Source organism: Aulonocara sp. 'chitande type north' Nkhata Bay, linkage group LG3, assembly GCF_057382095.1.
Source record: "Aulonocara sp. 'chitande type north' Nkhata Bay isolate Kocher_YH1m ecotype deep benthic linkage group LG3, A_spYH_male_GT1.1, whole genome shotgun sequence".
Classification (NCBI taxonomy): domain Eukaryota; kingdom Metazoa; phylum Chordata; class Actinopteri; order Cichliformes; family Cichlidae; genus Aulonocara; species Aulonocara sp. 'chitande type north' Nkhata Bay.
The window spans coordinates 64,739,602-64,759,804 of NC_141346.1; the positions used below are offsets into that span (position 1 = coordinate 64,739,602).

General features: G+C 41.8%; 1 protein-coding gene and 2 long non-coding RNA genes across 3 annotated transcripts in view; 1 reads left to right on the plus strand and 2 right to left on the minus strand.

The window, feature by feature from the left end:
- LOC147336563 (uncharacterized) overlaps nucleotides 1–20,203 on the plus strand; it is a 420,745-nt gene that overhangs the window by 312,302 nt on the left and 88,240 nt on the right. The gene's annotated exons all lie outside the window — the stretch shown is intronic.
- LOC147336581 (uncharacterized) overlaps nucleotides 1–20,203 on the minus strand; it is a 97,766-nt gene that overhangs the window by 23,830 nt on the left and 53,733 nt on the right. The window lies entirely within an intron of this gene.
- Nucleotides 694–17,580, minus strand: LOC147336582 (uncharacterized). Its single transcript, XR_015128285.1, has 3 exons — nucleotides 16,707–17,580; nucleotides 2,059–2,214; nucleotides 694–1,631 (listed from the first exon to the last, which is right to left on the minus strand). It is a non-coding gene; the product is annotated as an uncharacterized LOC147336582 (long non-coding RNA).

The following is a 20,203-nucleotide window of genomic DNA, read 5'->3' on the forward strand; positions in this document are numbered from 1 at the left end:
CGGCGAACAGGTGGGTGGCGTCTCTCTTTTAACCCCGGCCCCGTGATCAGCTGATCACAGCCGATCACCGGCTGACATTAACACTCTCTGGTGTGGACCCATATAGACACTTTAATAGTGTTGAAATCAAATCCGACAGTGTTAATTTGGACATGCTGGATTTGCTGTGTATATTGTATTATGAAATGCAATGAAACATTAAGTTTTTGTACAGAGTATCTGTATCGGATCAGTATCACCGATACCACCCTGAATTTTACTTGGTATCGGATCGGAAAGGAAATCAGTGGTATCGCACATCACTACTAAACAGAGCTCCCTGAAAGGCACAGCCAATCACATTGGCCATATTTGTCACATGACGTAGGACTGCAGTAGAGAACGTAATTTAACTCTTTCTGCACCGCTGGGTGAACGAGACGTTGACAGATTGTTTTTTTCTTTCTTTCTATCGGGTTTGTTTTTCTTTTCTCGAAGAGATCAAATTATTGGTGGGGACACGTCCCTCCCGTCCATGCAAAATCTATGCCTTTGCTCACCTGCCTCAGCTCCACCTTCCTCCTCCTTCTCCTCTCAACGGAGGCTCAATACTTTCACTTTCACTTCTCCTCCCTAAACACAGAGGATGCTGGGACTTGTAGTCTTTTCCTTCCGGTTCGGTCTTCCTCTTTGTTTGTTTGTGTTTGTGTTCAAGTTATTTCGATCATGAAGACATAGGGTTGCCAACTCCCTGAGAAATAAATAAGGGGCACCTCGTGGCCAGGGCCGGGCAACCCAGTTGTCTTCACCCTTCCCAGTGTGGTGAATTTTTTAGCTCTTTTTTTTTTGTGTGTGAAATTATTTTTTAACCATTTGACTTGAATTTGATTTAAGTAGATGCATATTCTTTGTGATATGAACACATGGGAAACAAATGATCATTTGGCCATTTATTTTTAGCTCAAAATGACAACATTAACACAGTAAAACAGGTCTCTTTCTTAAACAGAAGCCTGTCATGCTTAACTTTTGAGAATAAAAGTAAATCTTTCTTTAAAAGAACTCTGTCCTGCTTAATTTAAAATTATATAAATTAATAGAAAACAATAGAAGGCACCATTTCCATTGAGAAAAATGTACATTCAAAGTTTGAATTTTTTTTTTTTTAAAAGAGCCATGGCTTGAAAAGTGAAAACTGCAGTAATAAAGGCCCCAAGTTGAAAAGTGCCAGAAAAATAAGTTTCACTATGTCCTGAAACTTTACCAGTGCTGGCTTAAAAGAAAGGATGGTACATATTCGAAGAGGTAAACATGTTGTTCCCACATCATAACTGGAAAACTGTTCAATCGTACAGTCTGGTCCTGAAAACCTGGGCCTTCTTTGAAAGGCTGTTCCTTTTGAGCTCCATAACCAGTTTCTATAATATCTCAAAGGTATACTTTTCCAGTGGGTAGGTGAGGTTCAAAGTGTACATTAGTCCAAACAGCATTGCAGCTGCTAGGGTATAGTTATCCAAATCCTGCCAGACTCTCTGGCCTTCAAGGACTATCCTGATGTCCTCAAGGCTGCCATTGCCATCTCTTGACTTTTTGATGTAAATTCCCATGGTTGTTTCCTTATTAGATCGTTGGATAATGGCTTCATCTGTGGCCTAGAAAATGCAGAATTCCAAAATTTAATTAAACAGAACACTGGTCAAAGAACATTATACCAAATCTTATTTTAATCTGTGTCACTATTCCAAAAAATGTTAACATTAACACATTAGGTGAACAAAAAACGGATTCATTACAGCATGTGATTTGAGTCCTCAGAATGCTTAAAAAGGTAATGCATGAAGTGAAATCTCCATGCAAAGAAGCAGAATACTGTCAGAGCATAGAGAGGTGTTCAACTATGAACTCCACACATAGTTCTAATGCAGGTAAAAGAAAAAAAAAGAAAAATAAATGCATCCATGGTAAATTGTGAAAATCCCAGGTGATTTTCAACATACTCCTGGCATAGAGTGACAAGCAGCCTTTTGTTAAAATTATTATTTTCCCTAAAGTGTATACACAAATTAATTTTTTTCTTACCTGGGCCGTGGGCTCCAGAATGTTCTGAAGTCTTCTTCCTATTTGTCCTTCTCGACTTTTCAAGACCTTTATTAGTTTGTCAGATAGCACATCTATCTGCGAGAGTAATCTGGACTGCAGTGGCATGGTGGTAATGCGCTTAAACTCTGCATTTATCTAAAAAGAGAAGTTGTCACATAAAAATGCTGCCAAAATCTCAAATCTCACAAGGTTACATCCACACAAAGTTGTTATTTTATGTCATATTACTATTTATTAGCTATGGGTCCCATGTTTTTTTTGGGTTTTTTTTGTTTTTTTTTTGGCCTGTCCCGTTTGGCTCTTTTGCCATCAGAATTGTTGTCTAAAGGCAAAGAAAGATGCCCAACGGATTTACTTTACCAAACTGACCATCCCAGCCTTGCCGTAATGGTCCATTTGATTCACCTTTTATTGTTTATTTTATTTTCACTTACTGAATACGGGACAGACTTGACTGGGGGAAAGAAGGTGTTAAGGTTCAAAATTGAGGAAGGAGAGTACAAACCACCCTTGGTCCAGAAGCTCTTGGTCAAACAATGATTTTTAATGAATACACACGTGTGGGAAGAACACTCTGTGCGCAGACAGCAAGTGGTCTTCGACTTCCTCAAAGCATACACAGATTTTATACCGTCAGGGCTTGATTTACTGACGCCCCTTCATGCGTCACAGACAGGATATATACACATACGTCAATATCAAAACCACAATGACTTTTAACACAGTTTAAAAGAACGTTGTCTTCGTCTCGTCTGGAACACGAGCCCCACATCCTGCCAGACGCTGTTCCTCTTTCCAGAGACAAACATGACCAACTTCTCACCTATAAATGAGTCTACTAATGTGTGTGTGTGTATGTGTTGACCTTACATGCCCTCTCATCTCACCCGTTGCACTTCTGACCTTTTACCAGACCAGAGGCTCATCCTTATGTGTAATAACCTAACTGAAACTATATGTACTATGTTGAATAAATGTTTTAATCAAGAACCTCTACTAAGAGCTTAATAAAATAATATAAAAGTATAACAGACAATTTGAATAACCTAGTAATTCAAATAGCCTCGTCTAACCTGCTCAGAATAACTTAGACTCTGCTTTCACTTCTGCTTTCCCTTCTGCAAACTCTCTGCAACTTCCTGTCAGCCTGCAACTTATTCTTTCTAAAACACACACACTGTTTAAACCTCTGAATACAATATTAATGCTGCAGATTCTATTATTAATGCAATGGTAATGATGATTATTTAACAATAGCAGTAAAATAATTTCCCTGCTCCACACTCCCTCTCTCGACCTCTGGAACACCAGAGGTCGCAATACATTGTGTCCTCGCTCAGCAAATCAGACAACCTCATGTCATCTAATTGGTCCAGAAATAAACACCCGCTCCCATTCGAGAACACTCCATGTGTAAGCTTAGGTTTCCTTGGTCCCTCTCTTGTGGTCCATCAGGCCTTGGACCTCCAGGATCCTCACCCCCCTGCGGTCACCGAGATCTTCTGCAAAGGAAACAAAACACCTTTCCTGCACCTCCCTAACTTATCATATTTGGGACTTCTGTAATCAAAAGCCTGATCCTAATTATGTTCTTAACTTATTGACCTGTATTTATATATTCTTATATATTCTACTACAAGCTCCAAAAGAAAACAACCACTTTAATCAATTAAGTTTAAGCATATAAGAGAAACAACTCCTGTGTGTTAACACTAACTTCATTTTAACCTCACATTTCCTATGTTATAACCTGTTTTTGGTATAGCCTTTTTATTTCATTTTGCTCATTTTAATGTAACAATACCTTCTAATTCTAGTTTATCAGATTTAACCAAAATATATGCTTTCCTTCCTCTTTGGTCCTTCTTTAAGTTCAGTTAAAAGCTAAATGAATTTGAGGCCTTTTGCCTGGACTCTATACTGTCATGTGTGTTTCTGGACTCTGTGTCTGTAAGCGCGTGCAATCCTTCAATAACTTCAATAACTCATATCAAAAATTGCAATATGTATAAAAATCATTTCTATTTATAAACTCTCCCCTTTATCCTAAAAATAAATCTATGTAATATCTGTATGTGTAAGCCTACATTATAACCACTTCTTCTAGAAATCAAAAGAAATCCAACCTGTTCTCCTCCTTCAACCCTCACTAATTTTCCCCAAAGGATATCTTTTTGTCAACGTGTCCCACAATTTCCCTCTAAGATTTGTACACAGCTTTAAAACCCTGGTATTGTATCTTCTAAACAGGATTCAGTTCTTTAATCCTTTAACCTTAACATAAAAATAACTGTTTCAGTTTTACCATACCCAAATGACCAAAAACCCCAAAAAGTCCTAAAATGATCCTAAATTATTAAACAATTATTAAACCCTAAATTCCCCCTTTATTTTGACACATGAAATGTGTCACAATACTATACAAAACTTAAAATGCTCAGTTTTCCCCACTCATGATCCAATCTGTGTCTTACAAATAAACTTAAAACAGAACAATTATCAGTCATGTGTTCCTCCAATTAAGAAAATGATTCCCCTTTAACATTTGGCATTCTCCCAACCATATACTATAATCCCATAATCTAACCCCACTCAATAAAACAGAAATTTTCTCTGGTAAAAGCCAATTGTTTGTCCACATTTATTCATCCACCGTCATCCAGCCACACATTCACATGCAGTCACACCATATATTGCTAATAATGGAGCAAGTGATCAGATTCTCCACCCTCAGCAAAATGAGCTCAGTCATTTTTTATTTTCCACAGGAAAATATTTCTTTATGCTTTTGGACTGGATTGACTCGCATAAAATCCTTTTTACAGGGACTTACGACCTGAATAGTCCCCACAGGTAGCTTTCTCCTCAGCCAATTGTAATCTGGAAAGCCCCCTTATATTTGCTCTTCCCGAGAATTTTCAGCGCCGTTATTCACTGTTGCAGACCTGCTTAAAACAAAAATGAGAAAAAATAGAGCTGATTATTAGCTCATGAAAACACAAAACAAAATCACCTGACAGGTTTTCTTTAAGTGCACTGTTACAAAATAATGGGCCCAATTTTAGACATGTCGATGTTTCCTAAAACTCCCTCTATTAAAAACAAAAACAACAACCCAAACCTAACTGACAGAATCAACCCATCACCACAACAACCTCAACAACCTTAAACACACAAGTCTTGCCACCACATAATTTCACCTCCTCAATACACCGAAAGTCTCATTAAAACCACACAATTTGCACACAAAAATCACCCCCTTTAACATACTTAAATTCAGCATAAAACCCCCTTACGACAACATATAATCACTAAACTATAAACTATTTCCTACCCAAATCTGTACTTCTCTTGTCTGCCATGCTTCCTCTTCTGAAAGTCACTTCCTCAGTCACACACACACACACAGGAAGTTCCTTCGTCATCACTCACTCCAGCTAATTTGCATACTGAGTCATCTCTCAATGAGTTGCTGTAACAACAGAAACATATGTTTAAACATTACCAACTCATTAAATCATTTTATTTCTTTCTACAGTGATCACTACTTGATCACTCAGTACGAGAGAGCACTCCTAAGTCACTCTTTTAAAACTACTTTAATCACCGTTTGTTTTCATAACTCACTCCCTTCGTCATATAACTTCTTTGAGTTATTCCTCAGCTTCAAACTCAAGTGTATTTCATTAACCATTCACACCATTCTACCACTCATACAAGTAGCAAGCTGATCTTCATTGCGTATCTTTGTGTTCTAAGCCAGGTTTAATCAGTATCTATACAAATAATCATCATGAGCTTGTCTTGTCTTTATAAGGTTAATGCATTTTCTGTTTGTGTATGTTGCTTTTGCAGTGTGTCAGACTCCTGCACAATTCTCCACTTAAGCCGTCAGTTTCTTTCCCAAATTTACTAACCCTCATTTTGATTTCCCCTTAAATAACAGCATTCCTTGTCCTCAGCCAGAAGTTAGGGCTCCACTTGCCACTTACCCCCTCCGCCTTAGCCCAGCGGCTTTACCCTTGAGGTCCCGTCTTCTTCACTTCATCTCACCAGTGAGTCTGAGCTCACAGGGACTGAGTGAGGCCGAGTAATCGTGACTGTGCCTGCCTTAGGTTGTCCCAGGGTTTCGAGGTGGGATCTTACCCGTCATGGGCTATCCAGCCTTCCATACTCGCCTGATACGGGGACCAAGTGGGCACGGGTGCTATGAGGGGAGGGGAGACACTGGCTCTGGAAATTAAAGGAGTTTAAGCTGCTTCCTTCATTGCATCTTATATTAAACTATCTCACTTCTGATTCTTTCCAAAAATAATTTCACATGTAACAATTTGTGTATGTGTGTTTTCTATTCATTAATGTAATTGTCAGTTATTTTCTCTCTTTATTTTACTTTTTTATCTGTTTGTTTGTGACGTTCTACTTTGGTTCTACTAAATCTTGATGTAAAAACAATACACCCTTATTTCACGCACACACACTCTGCAGACTTCCTCTGTTCACACACTCGCCTATGAGTTATTATTATTAGTTATTTATTATTTTGTTCAAATCACACAGAATCATTCAAATCGAGTACTCACAGCATTCACATCACAACCTTCAACGTGCTCACTTTCAATCCTGCAAGACGCAGAGATGGACATCTCCTTCACCTAACATAAACTAAATTACCATATCAACATACAATTACTGAAATTCAGACTCAAATACACCGTCTGTTTTAATAAAGTCAAAGAGTAAACGGGTGTACCAAGTGTATGTACTTATGCGTTCTTGAACTGAAAGAAAAAGAAACTCAAACTCTTATAACATCACTCATGCCTCTCTCAAATTAAAAACACTTTCAAACTTTAAAACATCCTACTTTACATTACCAAAGAAATACCTCTCACACCTTTATTCCTCATTCAAAACCTTCTAGTCACCGCATTCACACTTAAACTGTGACCAGAGTTGAGGAATATAACTCAAAACACACTTTCCTAAGAGTATTTTAGACATGCTTGTCATAATCAGAAAGAGCAAGTCAAAAACAAACAAACGAAAAATTGAAACCTCCATTAATTCTCACCGCACACACAAGAAATTGAAAAAATAAACCACACCAGCAACTAATGCTGGAGAAAAGTTACTACTGAAAGTAATGTGTTAGCCTTAAGTATATACAGTGCACTCAATATATTTATATATCTACATCCAAACTCAGTCAATTACTATACATCCACTACGGCAACTCAAAACTTTATTTATAGTCCTCTAATAAACATAAATGGCATCTTAAACACACTCAACAATGTTTGCAGCAGTATTTGTGAAACCAACTGTGGTTTAAACAGTTCACTGCTTACTCATTTGCATTTTCACACTCACACACACTCCGTCTAAAAATAGCTCCAGCATTGCCTCAGACTCCTTTCACACAGAGATCTCTTATTTTATATTACAAAGACATCTTATATTTACAACCACTGTCAGATCTGTCAGCTTTAGCGCCTACACAATTTCGACAAATTTAAAATAACCGCCCAGCGGATAAACTCCCTGAGTTTTTTGCGACCAATTAACCAGTCTCGGTCCCGGACCGTGGCCCGATTTCTATTTCCTTAATAAATTTATAAGCGTTAACCAACCCAAACTTTGCCTGAAGCTCTATTTTTGGCATTACACAGCCAAGGCTTACCCTGAAGTTTTAAGTTAAAGTTACACACCCGAAGTCCAACTTCTTCTGACCAAAAAAGCGCAGACTACCGTTCCAAACGGTAAGGAGACTCTAACTCCTAGTTATTCTGGAGTGCCCCAAGCTCCACAGTGACCAACTGACTATCCCTCTTCGAGGACAATGCCTAAGCGTCCTTGGCATTGGCAAGCGTTACCTCTGAGCACTGCGCTTCCTAGCAGACTCTAACTGCCGTTCTAGAATAATTTATAATACTTTGAAACAACAATCAACACCCAAAACAAGTGTATGACTGAGGCAGATCGACCCTGAAGGACAATGGGGACTCTAACCCACAAAATGACCAACAAAGGTCTGACCTAATGACCAACCGGGACTTTAACCCACAAAATGACCAAATTCCCTACCAAACTACTTGAGACTCTAACTCAATTTCTTTGGGACTTCAACCCAGTATTTAAACTTTTCCTAGCAGACTCTAACTGCTTTAGCAGACTCTAACTGCTTTCATTTCTTCTTGGCAGACTAACTGCTTTAGCAGACTCTAACTGCTTTAACTCATGAGATTTTTCATCAAAATCAAAACGGACATCCACCAGTAATTTCAGTGAGTAGACTTAAATTTTATCATATCCAATTTGGCACACTTTGGAAATAATTCAACAGGTAGTGCCTTACCTTTGGATAAGCCGGCTTATGCCCACTCACTTCGACCACTGGAATTCATGTCTGCCCATCAGACCACCTCAGACCACGAATTTCTCCATCTACACCTCCAATTCTCCCTCCTCAATTACCGGACGAAGCCCCCAAATGTTAAGGTTCAAAATTGAGGAAGGAGAGTACAAACCACCCTTGGTCCAGAAGCTCTTGGTCAAACAATGATTTTTAATGAATACACACGTGTGGGAAGAACACTCTGTGCGCAGACAGCAAGTGGTCTTCGACTTCCTCAAAGCATACACAGATTTTATACCGTCAGGGCTTGATTTACTGACGCCCCTTCATGCGTCACAGACAGGATATATACACATACGTCAATATCAAAACCACAATGACTTTTAACACAGTTTAAAAGAACGTTGTCTTCGTCTCGTCTGGAACACGAGCCCCACATCCTGCCAGACGCTGTTCCTCTTTCCAGAGACAAACATGACCAACTTCTCACCTATAAATGAGTCTACTAATGTGTGTGTGTGTATGTGTTGACCTTACATGCCCTCTCATCTCACCCGTTGCACTTCTGACCTTTTACCAGACCAGAGGCTCATCCTTATGTGTAATAACCTAACTGAAACTATATGTACTATGTTGAATAAATGTTTTAATCAAGAACCTCTACTAAGAGCTTAATAAAATAATATAAAAGTATAACAGACAATTTGAATAACCTAGTAATTCAAATAGCCTCGTCTAACCTGCTCAGAATAACTTAGACTCTGCTTTCACTTCTGCTTTCCCTTCTGCAAACTCTCTGCAACTTCCTGTCAGCCTGCAACTTATTCTTTCTAAAACACACACACTGTTTAAACCTCTGAATACAATATTAATGCTGCAGATTCTATTATTAATGCAATGGTAATGATGATTATTTAACAATAGCAGTAAAATAATTTCCCTGCTCCACAAAGGGGAGAAAGAAAGAGGGAAAGAGAAACAGCTGAGAAGAGGGACGGGGGAGAAGGGCAAAAGACAAAAACCAACAGAACGGGCAGAGAAAAAAAATGCATATATCAATCACCTGGATCACCTGCTGAGAAAGAAAAAAGAAAGCAAGCAGAAGAGAACAAGAGTAATAGAATAAACAACATCACAATGATATATGGGAATATGACAGTAAATACTAAATGTTAAACATTATTGTGCAGCACATAAGATCAACAGAACACAGTGTGCTTTGAGGTAGGAGCCAAAAAGGGTGTAGTTTGTGGGTGTGATCACCCGTGTGTACACCTGTGAGCATGGACGCGCTTGTTTTTTGTTTTTTTAAAAGGTTCCTTCATGTAATAATCTGCTAGAGGGTGTGGGGGGGCCACAGCCCCGTCCTCCAGGGCGTGAAGCAGGTGTGGAGGAGATCAAAACTCCAGACATCCAGAGGCCCCCAGAACACAAGAGACCAAGGAAGACCAACAGAGGGGTAGCTGCGCCACTGTCCCGGTAAGAGCTGAGGAGAGTCCCAGATGAGGGCTCACTCAGCAGCCGCAGAGCAGAAGCCAGGGGGAGTTGCAGTGACGCGCCCGTGAGCTCCGCCGGCAGCCAGCTGCGCCTGAGTGACCGAGCCGGGGGCACCCCACCTCCGAAGTGGCCCGAGCGAGCCCCAGGCTCCAGGCCCCGATAAGCGGCCGCCAAGGAGTGAGCCGGTGTGTACCTGGACGCCCATCCCCGGACACAAAGAACCACCAACGCACCGATGTCTGAGGGGGTCCGCCACTGGCAGGGGAAGTGGTGGTAGGGGGAGATAGGCCTCCAAACCTTGGAGGGCCTGAGATGTCCCCAGAGAGGTGGCGCCTGACACCCAACCTGACATATAGACACAGACATACAGGCACACACAGAGACAAACATCCATTCCCACCCTCATGCTCTCATATGCACTTACTCCACACTCAACCAACGTGGAGACAGACATAAAGAGACGTTGTACACACGATCACACTCCCCAAGCGTACTCTACAAACCGGGTCTAGGTGCCCCCGCCCCTGGAGGGGGGAACTGCACCCAGACCCAGGTGGTGTTTCCCTTTTCCCTACGGTGGGGGGAGGCAGACCGCCCCGACTCCGCAGCAGCAGGAAGGCTCCACACTCCAGACCGCAGTCGGACGGCCTACTCCTCCTCCTAGTCCTAGCCCCCCTGCTCCAGCAGGTCGCAGAGAACGGGGGTGAGAGAAGACTCCGAACCTCCCTCCACCCGCTCATTGTAATGTTGATGCATGTGTGTTCTAAGGTGCATTTAAAACCCAGGAGGGCTTGGAGCTACCTGCCAGAGAGCAGCAGGTAAGCGCATGGTCCCTCCTGCTAGCCCTCAATGTCTACGTGTATTTAAAATTGAGAGGTGGGCAACGATGCCAGGGGTGGGGTGTACACCCTGATGGTACTTTGGACTCCGTGTATCGTGCCCACCCCCAAGATCCTATATGTATGTGTAATGAGAGTGTGAGTAATGTGAATGTCTAAGTTGTGGGATAAAATTGAGGCAGAGGCAGCCAGAAGGGGACAGAGGGGGGGGGTAGCCTCCTCTGCACCCTGGTGACATACCCCTACTCCAAGGCCCTGCATGTGTGGGTGGTTGTGGTGGAGCGGGAAGAGGGAGGCAGCTGGAGATGGGGAGGGAAGGAAGGGAGGGGCAAGTGACCCCTCCCTGGGGCCAGCTCCCCCGCTGACCCCAGTAGGCACCCCCATACTCCGCGACCCACCAGGGAAAGGGGGCCCAGGCCCATCCAGACCGGGCCCAGTGCAGCAGCGCCGCCCGGCCCCACATAGCCCGGGACAGTCCACCCAACCCCACCACAGAGAAAACTGCACCCACCCCACCATCCACTCATCTTCCAGACTACATAAGACAATAAACACCCAGGCTGAGATCTTCCTCCACCTCTCCTGTATCTCCCCCTCCTGCAGAGGCAGCTCCTGAGGAGAGGAAAGCTCCTGCAAGATGTGACAATCTCCCCCACCAGTTGAAGAGCCCCCCAGGTGGCTCGACGCACCGGCGGCACCCTGCTCCAGGGCTGGGCCCCCATGCACCCACCCGCCCATAACCCCGGCAACACACCAACCAGGACCCAAGCCCCCGAGGCCCGGTCCGGGTCCCAGCCCAGAGACGGAGCGCCCCCAGAACCTCACGCCCATCCCGGACCCACCCAGGGGCAGCCAGGCTACCAGGTCAGTAACCCACGTCCGTCAGCACAGACCCTCCCCTAGCCCCGCTGCACGCAGCCGCGAGGAAACAGTCACCGGAGAGCCAACAGAGCCCCTAACCGGACATGACCGCTACCCCGGGTTGAGCCCCCCAAGGAAGATGCCTCCGGGGAACCCCCCGATGCCCTAAGCCTGTCCCTACCCCCACACCAATCACAACAGTGAAGGCGGGACCAAACTATGACCCCCCACCCCCACTAGGTGATGGAGCTGATCAAAGGAGCCCAGAGCAATTGATCTGATGTGGTGGCAGAGGCTGTATCAAGACTAATGTAATCTAATAGATAATTTCTATATTGGTTAGAATTAAGATTATTTTTATTTTTCCAGTTCATGAGGACTGTTTTCTTGGCTATGCATAGGGCAGTGAAAACCATATGGGCGATATTCTTTTCTGAAGTGACATTATCTAAGCTGCCCAACAAACACACTAAGGGGGAAGTTGGAATGTTACATTTCAGACACTTCGATAAGTCTTCACATATCTCGCGCCAAAACTTCTGAACTGGTGGACAGAACCAAAGAGCGTGGATATAATTGTCCGGTGAATTGGTTTGGCAGTGTGAGCAGTTGTTGGTAGACGTAAAGCCCATCTTGAACATCCGATGACCTGTATAGTGCACTCTATGTAATATTTTGTATTGAATTAATTGAAGACTGGGATTTCTAATTAGATGAAAGGTTTTTAAGCAAATCTGAGACCAGAAGTTTAGGTCTAAGTTAACTGATAAATCCGCTTCCCATTTTGCAATAGGAAGTGATATTGATTCATCTGTTTTAGAAAGCATTCTGTATATTTTGGATAGTAATTTGGGGGGTTTAAGAGTAAGAAATTGAACCACACTTGGTGGTGTTTGTAGTTCAACTTGACCCGGTTTAAATTTCTTTTTTACTATGGATTTAATTTGTTGATATTCTAAAAATCTTTTCTTGTTGATCCCATATTGTGTAACTAGTCCGTCAAATGAAATAAATTCTGTTCCTTCTAGTATATGTTCTAAATATTTGATTCCTTTATCACTCCAATCTGAAAAGTTTATCATATTATTGTTTTGTAATATGTCAGGGTTGTTCCAGATAGGTGTACGTTTGCATGGGATTAATGAAGACGCCGTCAATTTTAGAAACTCCCACCATGCTGTCAGAGAAGAGCTGATGTTGATGCTTTTAAAGCATTCATGTCGTTGGATGTTTGAGCTGATAAATGGTAGGTCTGAGATCTCTAGATTATTGCAGAGTGCTTGTTCTACATCTAGCCAAGGTTCATCTAAGAGGGTGTGTTTTAGCCATCCTGAGATAAACTGAAGCCTGTTGGCTAAGAAGTAGTGCTGAAAGTTAGGCAGTTCTAGTCCTCCTTTATCCTTGGTCTTTTGTAGTGTTTTTAAGCTTATACGTGGGGGTTTATTTTTCCAAAGGAATTTGGACATACATGAATCTAGAGATCTGAACCAATCTTGTGGCGGTTTAGTTGGGATCATTGAGAATAAATAATTTATTTTTGGTAAGACCATCATTTTTATAGCGGCAACCCTTCCCATGAGTGATATGGGTAGACATTTCCATCTAGCCAGATCATCTTCTACCTTCTTTAAAAGTGGGATATGGTTTAATTTAGTTAAATCTCACAAGGTTACATCCACACAAAGTTGTTATTTTATGTCATATTACTATTTATTAGCTATGGGTCCCATGTTGCTGAGCAGTTCCATAGTTGCCCTTACTTCCATACCACCCAAAGCCTGTTTGCAACCACAGCAGTTGCCTCCTTCTGGGCCATTTTGCAGTTCTGCCAAATGACCCAGAAACTACATCTATTATTGTCATATACACATCAAGGTCTTTCATTAATACTTAGTTAAATTAGTTAATTTGACCTTTCCAGAAAATTTACCTTACAGAATGTGAGATAACATATGCAAATCTTCACTAGTAAATAAAATAATGTTATTAAAACCTTAACTGTAACACCTCTACGTAACAGCGCTAGAGAATTGTTCTGAAGCAACACCAATCTGCCCTTCAGCAGGGATAAGCACCATATATCGATACAGAAAAAATAAATTTAACATATTTATATTGTCATTATTTTTATCTCTTTAAGCCCTCCTCTCAGTCTCTCTATAAATCAGTTAAAACAATTTGGTGTCATGCCCTAAATAAACCGACTTTAGTGAAGACCCCCCCCCCCCCCCCCCCCAACCAACACACACACAGAGCCCACCCCATGGCAAACTAGCTTATTTAACTGTTTAACTAAAACATTTTAGGTACAACCAGGGGCCCGTTCTTCGTACCTCGCTAAGTAAGTTAGCTGGATTTGATTGTTGACGATTTCGCGTGATCTTGGATCGTTCGGTTCCCCGAAGCTCATCCGGGACTTGCTGTCATAGCAACAGAGCCGTAAGCGTAAACCTGCTCGGGAGCAGGTTTACTTTATGTAAACAGGATTAGATCGCGGCCACGCAGGTATGTCCGCTTCATTTATACGAAAGCAACAGCGATATTCCACCACTGTTTCACCATAAATAAATAACATCAATGTAACTAAAGATAATGCAGCACTTGATCCTTGTATTGATGTCACACAGATACATACAGGTCATTTCCTAAAAAAGGGAAATGTACTATTAACATTCTATTACATGTATGTGATTATTACAGATGTAATTCATATTTCAGAGTAGTAATTGTAAATTACTTCGTGTAATCAAGATGAGAGACCACGGCTATAAAAGCGAAGGTGGATTTGGGAAGCCTGTCGCAGCCATGTCCTGTCCGTATACGCGACCAACCCATTGCGGAAGGTGCAAGATTGATAAGGAGAGTCCCCAGAATTCAGCGTATATTGCGGGATAGACAGGATCCTTTAGCTCAGCGCGACAGTGTGCTCATTGAGAGATATCGATATTCCCGTGAGGGTATTATTTACTTAACCAACTTGTTGACGAGGGGGTGCAGGACCACCACCTGTCTTTTTTTCCTCTGCCCTTTTCTTGGTTGCTGTTATGAACAAACTAACAGAGTATTACAGGCCAGTATTACCTTGCCAAGAGACGAAAAGCAATCTAAGAGATAAATATTACCATTCTGCAGAATACTCCTGTATTCCACTTTTACTTGTTCCCATGTTCTTGTGGGTCCTGTTGTGGCTCTAATGTGAAAGGGGATATAATATAACATATTATAATATAATATAATGCCATATGATATTGGACAATATAGTGTCATATGATAGATCTACCCTACCGCCTACTGGTGTTGGCCAGAGGGGCCGATGGCGCGATATGGCAGCCTGGCTACAACCGTAGCTGCTTCCACCAGTGTGTGAATGTGGGAGTGAATGAATAGTGGTATCGTAAAGCGCTTTGGGTGCCTTGGAAAGCGCTATATAAACCCAATCCATTATTATTATTATTATTAAATTACCTACGAGTTTGATTTGTCAGCAACTTTCTGCCAGCCCTCTCTCCTTGCTTTTGCAGCCTTTGCAGTGTTCTCTTGCGTTTTAATTAAACTCTGAAACTCCTGAAATCCCTCACTCATGAGTTCTTGCTCTGCTGCCGGAAAATACCGAGCACGCCCCTTCGACATTTTCGCCGACCAATCAGCGGGTTGCCGATCAATGTTTCTACTATCGATGCGTAGCCCCTTTTACGACACCCAGTGATGTCACATTACTGCGTCCAGCTGTACTAATCGTCAACAGCAGGTGTGTTCGGGGAACCGGATTAGCGAGCTCACGGTTAGCGCGATGGTTTGGTCTTGGATGTGTCATTTGATCTTGGATGTAGTAAGCGACGTACGAAGAACGGGCCCCAGTTAACTAAATGGACACAAGTTTGTTAGTCTGTATTCACTGAGAAAAAACAAGCGAATGTGACTGGGCACACACTGAAAAAAAGCTAATGCACATAATATTGTCTCGCAGCTTAAGCTAGCATTATCGTTAGTTAACTTAAGGAATGACTTGTTTTTTACATTATGTTGCACAACAGCAATTCATGAGAAAAACTTCCCCATCTAATGGATGTTCTCTTCGTGTCCTCTCAAACATGTAGTTTTCAGTTTACCTCTACAAAGTAAAGCTCAGCACCAAACGTAAACGAAGCGAAGACAAAAAATGGCGGACCGCCACAGTGAATTTTCCCTCGCAGAACACACCCGGGGGGGGGGGGGGGGGGGGGGAGTTTCAACAGAAAGCATAACTATTTTCTGTTATTTTGATATGACTGGTTTTAAAAGACTGAACATCCTTCTAAAACAAGTGAAAGGCGTGAGACTTAATTATGTTTATGTTCCGTTATTTGAGGTTATGGATGTTCCTACCACTTAACATTTACCTGATACTACAGTTTAGACCAAAAATATAAATGATTCATGTTGGATATATTTACTGTATTTTTACTAATTTAACAACCTCATCATTGCATTAGTCACTTTATGCTATAGCATTACGCTTACATTAGCTTGAAGCTCAAGGTCGTCATTTTATTTAATTTCTTTTTCTGGGCTTACAAACAGGACACACAACATTTAGATAACCGTTACACTGAATCTTGGGTCTGTGTTGAGTCTTCCAGCTGCTGACTACAGAAGCTAGATTGACCTTTCAGCATGTTTATAGCGGCTGTGGCTATGTGCTGGTAATGTTACCATGTGTGAGCAGTCACATTGGCAGCAGACACGTTTCAACAAACTAGTCATATCCCAGCCCTACATTAGCTTGTTTAATGGTTAAGACACTGCAGGTACCACCACTTACTACAGACACCGATGCAAGTTTGTAATAGTCTGTTAATTTAGACTGAAAGAATATACAAACAATATTAACTCACATTATATATGTTAATTACTAATTTGCTTATCGCATAATTTCGGTTACCATTAGCTAACTGGAGCCTTACATTAGCCTTTCATGGTTTTCGATAAACAGCCCACATACCTGTAAAATAACAACACCCCAGTAAAAGTCCACATATATAAAGGGTCTACACTCTTTCTCACTGGTGTGTTAGCTTTAAAATCTTATTTACCTTCAAGTGTAAAACTCCAGATGGTAGTAGATTTTCCAAAGCGAGAGACAAAAATGGCGGACAGTGCAGCCGATTTTTCCTTTCCAGGGGGCGGAGCTTGAGGATAAAACACGACTAACTTGTTTCTTTTCAACATGATTTGTTCTAAAAGAATGAATATTCTTAAAGAATATGTGAAAATTAAAAGACAAAAATATGTTTAGATGTGAAATTTAAATTAGTCATGCTGGATATATGAAGTAATTCTATGCAAATTCAACAACCACCCTATTGCATTTTTTTCAGTGTGCTTAACTTTTGAGAATAAAAGTAAATCTTTCTTTAAAAGAACTCTGTCCTGCTTAATTTAAAATTATATAAATTAATAGAAAACAATAGAAAGAAAAATATTCTTGTAACAGTGCACATTTAGTGCATTTAGTGCAATTGGCTTCAGTAGAGGCATTATTTCAGCTTTTGCTCCCATTTGTAAACCCGCTTGAGTACGCATCTTAACTCATCATCATTATTCATCTATGTATTACTTTTATGTATTAGTGATCTATTTGTTGTAATCATCTATCCTTGCAGTTGTCTATTACACAAAATAAATTATATTATCACACTTCTGGCCACATAGCGCTGATATTCACTGCACATGCCCATATTAACCTTAACCAGAGGGTTTAAAAAACAAACCAGTGTTTACATACCATATCTGCTTCTGCCGTGGCCTGGTGGACAAGAAATTGGTTAAGGGTTCCCCGAGCTTTCACGCCCCTCATGTTCTTCATGTGCCCACCACTAGAAGCATGCCTATGGAAAAAGTGCGCCGGCACACAGTGCAGTGCGCTTTATAGGTGTTATGGTGACCTTTTCCAGCCAGGTGTTTCCCTTTTCCCATTCCTCCTGTACTTTTGCAGCCTTTTTTATTTCTCTGAGGGAAACAAACATTTCTCGCTCGTCAGGGTGTCACCGCAGCCGCTCACACTGCTCACGCGCAAACACGTAAACGTCGGTGAAAAAGACGGAGCAGCACGGCTGTGCAGCGTGTGATCTGGACACAAGCGATGGAGACACAACTTGTAGAACTTTGGAAAGCTCATCTGAGCCTTTTCGATGTGGCATCACAAAATGATCACGACCACAACAACCGTGAAAATAGTTGGATTTACACTGCTGCTCAATCACAGCTGCCTGATCAATGTTTTTCATTAGCAATTTAGCAAAGTTGATGGTGGTGGTGTGTCTGTGTGAGTGAAAGAAAGGAGAGCGAGCGACAGATTTTCTGTTATAAGCTTCATTTTATGGAGGCACAGTGTGAGCACTCGGGTCGCATCAGAGCATCGGGCGATATAGTGTGAGACCTGCATCGTGACCTACGAACTTATAACCCCTGCGAGCCAATCGTGCAGTTTGAAAATTGCAGTGTCTGCCCAGCTTTAGGTGTACTGTCGTCCGAGACTTGCACCGCAGTGTCGGCATTTGTTTCCCCGTTGGCCAGGGCTGGACTGGGACAAAAACTCAGCCTGGGCATTTTGACTAGAGACCGGCCCCCCAGGTATTAAAGCCATAAAGCCTTTGAATGAAAACAAACGCTGTTGTGACAGTGATGTACAGTCTTGTTGGTATATGTATGATTTCTATACATTTTACATCAGATAAAAAACTTTGGTTGTAAGATTCAGATAATTATTTGTTAAAAGCGAGACATTTTAAATGAGAATAAGAAAGAAAAGTGTTTCTTTGTGCCCCCCTCTCCCTGTTAATGCCCTACCTGCCCCCCTGGCAACACTTTGCTAGACCCGCCCCTGCACAGTTACCAGCTGTCAGCTACATAGAAAAGGATCCTGGTGTAATTTGTCTCTCAGAAACAGTTCATAACTTCAACTCATTCATGTCACCTGAAAGGTAAACCTGTTTCTCCATCACCTGTTCAGCTCTGATGATCCAGTAAGGACATCTCCTGGTTTCATCTTCATGTTTCCCTCTCACCACATATCCAAACTGATATTATGACCAGCAGCTTTTACAGCTGTGGCTCAGCATGAACGTTTGTTTTGGTTTTTTTCTGCCCATGCCTGTGATGCCGCCCCCACCACGCTTTAATCATGGACTGTATTTTAGGTGTTGCATTTCTTCTTGTTAATTGCGTAGAATGATGCACAGAGTGAACCTCAGCCAAGACCAGTGCGCTGGAAAAAACGTGACAGACAGGGAGATTTTATTCCTCAAAGACCATCATCCAGTCGAAGTACTAGTTGCCATGTGGTCAGTATTCACACAACCATTGATTTTATCTCACAACTTGTTTTCACCAAAGAATTTCAGTAAGTAAATATTCTTCGATCTCTTTTCCCCCCCAGTGTCTGCAGATCAGCATCAATGTCCACGTGAAGAACCTAGTTATGTTGCCAGTGTCAACCCAACAAAAGGTACTTTACCTTCTTTTATATGTTGTGATTCCTTTTTTAAAGTTTGCTTTTATATTTGTTGTTATAGTTGAGTTAGGCAGGGCTTTTGTGCAGTCCTAAGAAACATACTGCCTAGAGTGTTTTTCACTTTGTGGAAGAGTTTCTTTATTATTTTCTGTTAGTGTGTGGAACTGAGGTGCTTCGTCAGGAGCTCCTTCAGTTGTTGGAGGATGGAGAAGAGGACGCAGCCATGACTTGTGAGACGTCGTCTGAGGCAGCTGCTACTCACTGGGAGATCAGAAACATGGTGTCCTTGCAAAAGTGGAAAGAGGCCAGGCCTTGTCTTATAGACAATATGTTAGCTACTCTGGATCCACAGTCACACCGTGTGTGTCAGTGTGGCAAACAAGTAGTTGTGAGGTGTCTGGACTGCCTGCCTCTTCCATTCCTTTGTGCTGACTGTGATATTGCAGTTCACACACGCTTTGTCCTGCACAGCAGAGAGGCAGTAACAGGAGGGTTTTTGAAGCCTTCATCAGAGTTTCACAGGCCAATAGGTACGGTTTTTAAGTCCTATGCATTTCTTGCTATGTACTATGAGTGTGTGCTGTTATTGTATATTTATTGTGTATCAGTTCATTTCTAATTCTTTTTGTATATATTGTGTGTTTTAATGTTAGTTCGGCTGTTGCCTGTGCAAAGGCCAGACTGTGTGTGACTGCCCAGCAGGTAACGTTGAGGTTTCACCCGGTGCAATTGTGGCTCTTGTAACCATAAATGGTAAGTTGCTCTTTTGTCACACACTACATACACAATAGATGTGTTTGCAGGTTTTAGTGCAAATTGTACATTGCTACATTGTTTTGAATTACCCTCGGCCCGCAGTATATGTGGGCACCTGTCAAAGGTCATTTGGATTTACCAGACCGCTTTGAAAACAACATGAAATCTAGTCTAATCTAATCTTATTATGACTGTCCTTGAATATTCTGTTGTTTGTCCTCTACTTAAAAGACTGGCCGAATATCAGCTGATGCCTTCAGTAAAAGTTTCTTGGAGTGGAGTGCTGTAAAGTGTGAAGTGGACAGGATGTGCAAGGAGCCA